Source organism: Aphelocoma coerulescens, chromosome 3 (assembly GCF_041296385.1).
Source record: "Aphelocoma coerulescens isolate FSJ_1873_10779 chromosome 3, UR_Acoe_1.0, whole genome shotgun sequence".
In the NCBI taxonomy this organism is placed as follows: Eukaryota; Metazoa; Chordata; class Aves; order Passeriformes; family Corvidae; genus Aphelocoma; species Aphelocoma coerulescens.
The window spans coordinates 84738250-84747996 of record NC_091016.1 but is presented as its reverse complement, the minus strand read 5'-3'; the positions used below and the strand labels follow the sequence as shown (position 1 = coordinate 84747996).

The following is a 9747-nucleotide window of genomic DNA, read 5'->3' as shown; positions in this document are numbered from 1 at the left end:
TTAGAATAGAAAACAATTTTCATTGCTCATGTCTTAAGGGCTATTTGTTTATGGGAGGGACAACTCATCTAATGAATTCATTGTGAAAATCTGCAGCCTTATTTTAGTTTTTTTCAATCTTTTAAGATATTCTTAATTTTTTTTTCTCTGTCTCAAGAATGGACACAACAAAAAATGAGTGCTTTTTTTTGGAAAAAAACTACAGCAAAACCAAATGAGAGCTACTGGTTTTGACTTGGAAAATCATTCTTCTTAGTTCAAAATCTTCTCAAATTAGTATTGAAAAATGGTATTTAAAAAAATATGTTACCATGCTTTTAAACTTTAGGACATTAGGCAGGTTGGTTTTTAAAACATATTAAGAGGTTGAGGTGAATCCTAAAGGGAAATTTATGAAGTTATTAGTAGAGCTTATTGAGCTAAGACACTTCTTCTGACATTATTTACCTTTTTCTCCTCCTGGCCTGAGGCTTCTGGAAAGGCTGAAGGCTGCTAATTTCAGATAGTTTCTGTGTGCATAAAGGGAATTCTTAATTGCTGGATTAAACTGCTCAAAGCACAACAATACTGAGAGAAGCTGAAATATTATCTACAGATTAAGAGTTCTAGATTTTTGTCCTGTCATGAACATTTTGAGATTTTGGCTCAAAGATTATAGGAGTCGTCTCACTACACTACAGAAAATAGTTGTATTAACATTTAACTACTTTTCTCTTTTATTTGAACAGCCTTGTCTTACAGAACAGTGCCAAATGACAGCTTCATGGAAGGTAGGACCACATTTTTCTCCCATATAGTTTATTTCAATAGATAAGCATCAAAGTTAAATGCTATTGTAAGCTAAAAAAGTTTTTTTCCTGAAATAAATGATATACATTAAATATGTTTAAATGTAATTTAAGACTGCAGTTAAAATTATGAAGAATTTATGCATTGGAAAATATTTGCTTATTGTCTCATCTTTTTCTGACTACATCTACATTTAATAGTGAACATGTAAATAGTTTCCCATTTGTAAAGCCATGACTACAGTTCTCCTACCATTTCCAGAACAAATTTGTTTTCAAACTTCACGCATAGCAAGTGTAGAAAAGGAAAGTCAAATCTGGTAGAAAATAACTAAGATGCATGTAAAGCATACAACTTTGTGTCTGACAGTTCTGGTTCAGTCCTCAACCTTTGTCACACATTTGTCCAGTTACAGATACTTCAGGTTTCATTATTTAAAAGATTCTGGAGAGGGTTAGTGTTCTTTTCTATTTTTGAGAAAAGAGGGTGCATTCTTTAGAACGCATTCACTACTAGCTCCTGTCAGTCTGCACCACAAGGGGCTAAATTAATTTTATAAGCCTGAGAACATTGTGATGGATATTTGTAAGCACTTTTGCTGTCTGACACTGAGCCTGGCAGAGTTCAAGGTAGAAACCTACTAATACCTTTTGTTTTGTGTGAGATTTTGTAAGGGTTTATAGACATCATAGTCTCCACTAAATTCACACTAAGTCACACATCCACTAAGTCTTGAGGCTAAGCTATAACCCATGGTGAACAGAACAGAATTCTTATCAAGGATCACATGAACTCCAGTAGAACTAAAAACGTTCAAGGGCACCTGCATTGGTTTATACCACATTAATATTTCATAGATATGTTCTGTCTTTAGAAACAGGCCTGACTATCAATGTCTCAGGCAGAAAATTTCCTAATTTCCTAATTTTAGGATACTGTAGTTTCAAAGATGAAAACATGAAGAAGTATTAGTGATTTATAAAACTATATCCTTGGAGATATTCAAGTCTTGACTGTACAAAATCCTGAGCAACCTGATCTGTGCTGGTTCTCTGTTGAATGAGGGGTTGAACCAGATGACTTCCAGAAGTTCTTTCCCAAATAAAAGTACTTTAGCGTGCTTTACATTGGAGAAGCTACTTACAGGTGGTAAAATCTAAAATAATGGCAGAAAGTCTTATCCATTTGTGACAAAAGTTGATTATGCTGTCTGGGGCTTTTCCATCCACCACTGCATCACTTGCATGAAACAAAACAACCTCTGTGTGGTTTTAAAGCCTGAGGGAGACATTTGGGGTTACCTAATCTGATCGATTCCCTCCACCTACTTGTTTCTGGTGCACCAGTTGTCCCCAGCATTATCAAGGCCTATTCAAACTTGTGTTAATGTCTTTCTAGCACCTGGTTATAACTGAATAGAATACTTGCAGAACTGAATCTTGAAACCTCATCCTATCTGAAATATCACTGGCTGCCTCATATATGTCTCACACCATCCTGCTTCTGTGTCAATAAGGCAAAACCCTTGAGTTTCACCTTTTGGGCTACATGAAGGGTTTCTGGTTTGGCCAGTGTGATTGGAAAGGTGGTTGCATTCTATGCAAAACTGAGAGGCATCACAGGTTGGCTGGTGACAGGAGTCTGTTTTACATAGCAGGACAACTTGCATGGAAGCAAAGGATCTGCTGACACAGACCTGTCTTGCTCAGGGGACTTTCCATGTTTTTTTTTTCATGTGTAGTTGAGATGTATTTTTAAAATTTAGACTTAATTTTATTCTCCTGTTCTATCGGTATTGTTTCAGAACTCAGTGTATTCTATTTCCCTTAAGAGCAGCTATTTGCAAACCTAAGCTATTTGCAAGCCTAAGCTCAGCTAAATTTATTTTATATATATATATATATATATATATATATATATATATATATATATATATATGTAAAATTTGCAAACTTAAACTCATCATAATTTAAGTTTTGGTTGGGAACATATTACATCTTTTATTTGGCTTAAACACTGTCTTCTGTTTTTAATTTAAAATATTTAAAAAGTATTTAAAACTACCATTCACGCTGTGCAAATCAGCTTGCAAACTAAGGTGGTCCAGACATTTACTGAGTTTAGGAAAATACTAGTAGATAATCAGAAGGTAAGGATAAAAAGAAAAAAAAAACACTCACCTTTAATGTTTCAGCAGCTCCTCATGCCAGAAAACCTAGCATGGGAGAAATAACAGCTAGGCTGAATTGGAAAGGCTAGAATGCTGTTCTGTTGTGGGTGGGCTCTGCATACTTCTGAAGTTATAGTGTTTTTATTTAAAACCTAAATTGGATTTCTAGGCATGTATAGTACACGCCAATTTAAAATTATTGAAGTTCTTCATAATGTTAAGAGTGCTTCAGTTTGAAAGAGTGAGGCTTTCCTGCAAATGCCAAGGAAATTGCTCTGCAAGTCCAGAATCTTTGATCACCTCTGAATTGAAGTGCTTACGAAAGATGTTGCTGTGTTCTAATAATTTTACAGCTCTCTCTGATTCATATGTCTAGAACCCCAATCATTTCCAAATTGAAGAGCTCTCATTATTTTGGAGTTCTATGTGCAATATAAAATGATTTAAGATTATTCTGCAGATTTTCATTTTTTATTTTGCAAAATATGAAACTTTTTTTTTCTTTTTTAAAGACCAGCTCTTTCCTCTGCGAGCTGGGAGACATTATGAGCTAAATCAAACATTTCATGTTTAAAATGGAAATTGAACCAAATTCTCTCCAAATAGCAATGATGATGGCTGGGGGAAAAAGAAGAAAAAAAATCCCTGCCTGAAAAGCCGAGAAAATACAAAGTAAGAGGCTGTCAGTGATCCTTGCTGGGAAAAGTGTGAAGAACAAGAAACATATTGTCACTGTTCAGATGCGGTCAAGGTGAAGTGGGGAGACTGAATGAAAGTTACAACAATGTGACAAAAGAGAGACACAGATCCATTTAGTCTTGGAAGGAAGAGAGCAGGAGGCACAGAAGGCTAGTTCACATGTTGCTTCTAAGCTGATTTTTGCTGTCATTTTATCATACAATTTCAGAGGGAAATTATGTATGCCCTTTTGTATCTCCTGACTTTGTCTTTTAAGAATAACAGTTTCTTTCTCACTAGAGACCTCGTTCCTTTTTAGCACGTGGCAGTCGCATATTGTTTATAAGTCACATAGCTTTCTAAAGAAAAGTGTCATCACTATTTCTTGTTAGCAGTAGAGATTTTTTCATTTGTTTGGGTTTTTCTTTTCCCCAAACACATGCACTGGATGGTCTTTGTTCCCAGTGACTCATTATTGCAGAAAAAACAAGGGCAAAAAAGAAGTTTTCTGGGGGAGGAAGAACACCAACCTGCTGGGGATCCCTGACTGCACCCTGCATTGCTATGGGTTGCACATAAAAATCACCCTGCTTACTTCCCACCTGGAAACCCTCACCTGCTCCTTCTGGACCTGCTATGGGAGCTAGAATGGGAGTTCTCCAAAAGAAATGGGAGAAAATGAATTTAAAAAGCATTCTGATCTAGATGGAGTAGAGTTATGCTAACATATGAAAAGAGAAGGGGATTGGGGAACCCACCAGCCACTGCAGATACTTCAGCAGTAAGGCAGAAATTGGTGTGTAGGCAGGGTGAAAAACTGGCAGATCAGAGCAGAGAGTTTTTAAGGGTTTCACAATTGTGTTAGTAAGGATGTAACCTATAACCTCTGGAAAATCTGGAGATTTCCAAAACAGATGTTGAAACAGAAAAAGGGACATGGCCCATCACAACATCAGCACTTCCAGTCATTTGAGAGAAACAAAATGTAATCTTTATGTGTCATACCTTCCACTGAAAGAATAGGTCTGCATTTTTTGTTATCCTTGTTAAGAGCTCTGAGGCACCTCAGGAGATGAATACAGGTGCTGTGGGTTTGGTCCTGGTTTACAACTCTCTGCTCCTGATGGTATTGGGGGTGGGGCTTGTGAGCCTTTTCTGCTGTACCTCTTTTCCATACAGCACATGCTTATGTCTATGTGGTGAAGAATTTATACGGCCTCAGAAGGCACAGGAGGTTTACAGAGGGAGGGACCAGAAGATGAGCTCCCTTCAGACACCTGTGCTTTTGGAGGTGTAGCTTCCAGCAGAGGGACAGGGTGATTTCATAGCATTCAGAAGCCAATATCATCAGTTAAAACCTATCTTACCTATGTGGAAGCCGAGTCTAGAAAAGCTGTGGTTATTTAGGACATTGTGCTCTCCAATGTTTCCAGTGAACCATTCATCCTAAATATATTTATAAATAAAGCTTACAAAGCTAAAAATGTAATTTGGAAATCTGTTAAGAATAATCAGACTCAAAAACTCCTCCTGGACTTTTTGTGGCAGGTACCAGAACCCATAGGGAGAGTGATTTGTTTCTTTGCTGCTGTACCAGGAAACATTTAGTGAAACTAGTATTTCCCTTGTTCCTCTCTATTTAAGGTTCCCCATTTTTTATTTCTTGCGGTTTTCTTTCTTTATCCATGCTCCTCATATATCTAGCCTTTTTTATTCCATTTTTCTTAGCTTTCCCCTGAACTCATGTTCCTTTTCATTTTCCCATTCCCAGTATTTCTTTCCATTTCTTTTGAATCCTTTCCATCTTTCCTCCAGAAACTCCCTACTGAAAGTTGTTGACAAACCCCTGTTATCCTTCTTGCAGTGGCTCACTTCTGGCTGAAATCTAGAGCTGTTACAGAAGTTCCTCTATGCACAAGAATAGTTGCCAGGGTTTATCTACCTGTGGTTCAAATATAGGGTCTTTACGTTTCAGCTTTCTGATTACTTGAGATTTTTGAGAGATTTTGGTGAACAATCCCTCTGTCTACTAAACAGTGCTCGAGCTACAGGGTATATATATAGTAATAATGTAATTTTCATACTTGCATAATCAATAGTCTCACTTAGCAATTAGTATTTCACTAATAATATCCAAACAAACATAATTTTCCAAATTATAGAAAACTTAATCAGAAATTTTGTATGTAGTGGTCTGCTGGAGGATATCAAATACTTAAGAGAATAAACATTATTTTTGCTAATTTGAAGATTAGTACTCCTACCAAGTTTCAATTTACGTGGGTACAAAAAAAAAGTCAAAAATAATTCAATTTTTTTCCCTAAGGGTATTTCTTACTGTTATACAGCTTGGTGCTACATGACACTAAAAGTTTAATTAATATTTTTGATTGTTTTTAAGGGTAATATTTACTGATGTCCTTCTAACATATTCTTAATTTTGAGATATACTGTTCCAAAAGGTGAGTTAATTGGTAAAATGGTCCATTAGAGGCATTGGTGCTTTAGGACCAATACAAACTGGTGTATTTGGTCCTTCAGCTCCCAGGAATCTGTGAAAGACAAGTGCACCAGACCATGTTGTTTTGGGCTCGCTCCTCCAACCTGCAGTCCTTCAGCTTCAAAAGCAAGTGAGACACCAAACACTGTTAATCATCACTGTTGTGTTGAGTACTCAGAGACTGAAATGTGCTGTTCCCAGATATTCCACACCAGTACAAACCCCTTTGTACGTGTTACATGTTACCCAGAGAGGAACCCTTAATCCCAGATTGCTGGCTATCGCTGTTACAGATGCACTTATAAGTCTTCCTACGCAATCTGTAAATCAAAAATTACCTTTTAGCTATGCCATATTTTAAAGTAATGTAAACATGTTAAAATAAAGGTCTGTGTGTTGTTGGTAATGCACATGACTGCTTGCACATGAATAGTCCATGTGCCACCCATACTGGTTATTAAAGGTGCTGGCTCAGTTTACTGGTAGCTCTAATACACTTCTGAAACGAGGCACTACTTGTAACATCAAAGCAGGGGAGACATTAGCTCTTTTCCCCTATAGCCTCTGACCCGAAAGCTTTGCTTTTTATCTCTGTATAAAAGGAAAATATTCTTTTCAAAGAAGCCTGGCTAGAATGTGGATATTTTCTCCATTGTAGAATAAGAGCCTGTGAAAGTAATCTACAATTTTTCATCTTTGTTCAGAGTATTGTTTCTTTTTGGACATCATGCCTCCTTGAGAGTTAAAACTCTTGCTTTCAAGTAATAGTGATTGGGAAGTGCTTTCGAAATCCTGAGGTACTTCTGTTTTCTGTAGCCCTGTAAGCCTGAAGAAAGGTGATGGAACATTTCTATTTTTGAAAGGACGATGTATTGTGTAAGAGAAAGAAAATAAAGTTTGAAAAATAGTTCATACTCAAAATGAGTAAGATACTCAAAATAATGAGTAAGATACAAATCCAATTAATTGCACACAGGGTTTGTAAGGGAGCCAACATTTGGAAAATCAAAACTATATTTTTTCTGGCAGATGTTCCCACTTATTTTTAAAAATTAAAAAGAAATCATATAGCAAGTGATTTTCTCAAGTGTATTTGAACTTTTAAATCTATGGGTTGGACCATCTTATATTCTTACCTTTATGTATCAGACTTTTTTTGTGTAATCCAGCTTGTCTTGTTTCAGTTCCACATTTTAGGATTCTTGACCTTTTGGCTTTTAGTTTCTTAACTTGAGCTGTCTTAGAGAGGGGTTGGTCTTCAGAAACAGCTAAGTATGCAATGCCAAAAATTTTTTAAGATATATGACCTGCACAATTACTTTTTAGTATCTGATCCCTTGTTCAGAGGCCATCACAAGGAAAGGAGTGCTGGCTTAAACAAACCTAGGTGCAGTAAACAGAAAAAGGAAGGCCGAGCATAAATGGGCATATCATATCACAAATTGTTGGTATTTTGCTGCTTATAAAGACATTTAAATTCTAAATTTTAAATTCTGTTCCAAATAATTTCCTAAACTCATAAGCACTGATTGTATTACTGGCACTGTAGAATGTCATACTTGTCTGATCTGGACTCCAAGGTTTCTAATATAATTGGAAACTTCATTTTCTACCTGTGTTTATTGCAATGACTTTTTCTTAGAATCCAAAAGGGAAACAGAAGAATCATCTCCATTCTTTTCCACATACCTGGCTTCTGAGACAGCTTTTAACATTATTCACTATGACACTTAACTCACAGTGGCATTAAGTCACCGATTAATTCAATGAAAACTGATTGATTTTTTGGATACTGTAGGTAGGCCTTCTTATAAATATGAATAGTTCCTCTAGGTGGGTGTTTTAAGGTTTAGCCTGGGCTTAACTGCATTTCCACACACTTCCTAAAAATTGCTTAGCCAGAGGAAGGGTGGCAAAGTCCAATTCTGCTGTAATGGCATAATTAAAAAGGAAATAAAGCTTCTCAATTTTCTCTGTATGACTTCATATGAATAAATAAATTTCAATCTTTCTTCTGCTGGAAACAAGCTAGATGACTTGTTTGGGTTTTTAATAAAGGTACACAATTTCATTATACTCACAGAAGTTCAGACTAGCATATACTTTTAAGCATAAATACTTTTATTTACAAAATAAGGCAGAACAGTATTAGTGTAAGCTTTATAAAGTGTCTCATTACTTTTTGTTTTTAATATATTGTTTTTCTTCTTTGGTTTTTGATTGTAGCAGAGAAAAGTTTTTCTTGAGGAGTTAATTTTCTTAATAGGAAGCATATATATGTTCAAGTTATACATATTTTATCATGTGCTAGACATAGTAGCAATTATATCCCTAAAATGCTTTCCAGGAATTTTGTAAACAGAAATGTAAGAAGGAGAAGGAGAGAACAGAGTTTATGTGTTGTTTGGTTTTGGTTTGATTTTTCTCCCCCAGATTGTAATGATTAATAATTTAGAAATATCAAAATGTTTTCAAAATGTAAATATCAGTAAATTATGTATTAAACTTGTCTGGCTAGTTAGAATAATCTGAAACCTTCTGCCAAAAATGAATATCTTTTCTTGCATTCAACTAATATGCCAGCTTATGGTTACTTACGTTTTACTCCTGTTTGCTACAGGTGAAGTGGGTGAATATCAGACAGCTCATTATAGAGACATGCACGCTGCATTCCCAAAGTAGGATGACAGAACAAGTCATGGTATGTATTGTAATTTCAGTTCTACAATACATCTTCAAGCTGTCTGAGGTAAAATGCTTACTAAGCACTGCATTGGGGCTGTCAGATTTCTTCATGGGGTGGTAATTAAATTGAGGCAGCTCTACCGTTCATTTTGTGGAACTAAGCCAGAATTAACTGTATCCTAAAAATATTCTACTGTAGACTGCTGGTTGTAGCAGGAGCACAGTTTTTTTGCATATAAATTCTCTTTTATGGAAAACATCCTATTTCTCCCTGTTTTTTCTCACCTCCATGGGTTGTGGGGGAGAAAAGCTCTTTTAAACTGGACTAGTCTAAGTCTGAGGGAAAGTGGCCATCAGAGATGGTATCTTGCTTAAGACTGCAGACATTTGGGCTGGATTCCAGTTGTGACTAACAGGGATAAAAGATTGATGGTCATTGTGGCCAAGGGTGGCATTAAAGTTTCCCACCTGATTTACAGTGTTCTTAGCCCTGGTATAATTTAGTCAGCCGTGGCTGGCCACTGCCTCAAAAATAAAGCTGAGTGCATGTGAGGATGCAATGTGATAAATGAATAGGAAGTTTATTCTGGTCATTTCTGGAGACCAGCTTCCTTATTAAAACACACCGGAGCTGCTGTGCTGGGTCAGACCAAGGGTTCTGGTAGCTCAACAGTGTGTCTCTGCCAGCACTCTGGCATTCTGCTCTGAAAATCAGAGCTATTCCAAAGTGACCCTGGCTCAGAAATAGTGCTCAGGATGTAGTGGCTTCTCAGTCTGGAAATACCATCACTCATGTTCTTCCTGAGACAAGGCAGTGAGAACTGCAGATTACTTTAATGATATAGCCACACAATGGACTTATAGAGCAGCGTGATTATGTTCTTGTCTTCTTCTCTGCTTGCTTTCTAGTGAATCTGACCTTTCT

At 36.4% G+C, this 9747-nt stretch overlaps 1 long non-coding RNA gene across 1 annotated transcript in view; it reads right to left on the bottom strand.

The window, feature by feature from the left end:
• LOC138107336 (uncharacterized) overlaps positions 1–4802 on the bottom strand; it is a 5974-nt gene extending 1172 nt beyond the window's left edge. The window contains exons 1-3 of the long non-coding RNA XR_011149419.1: positions 4643–4802; positions 2970–3004; positions 448–509 (exon numbers count right to left, since the gene is read on the bottom strand). This is a non-coding gene — a long non-coding RNA (uncharacterized lncRNA). The remainder of the gene's footprint in view (positions 1–447; positions 510–2969; positions 3005–4642) is intronic.
• Positions 4803–9747: the final 4945 nt, after the last annotated feature.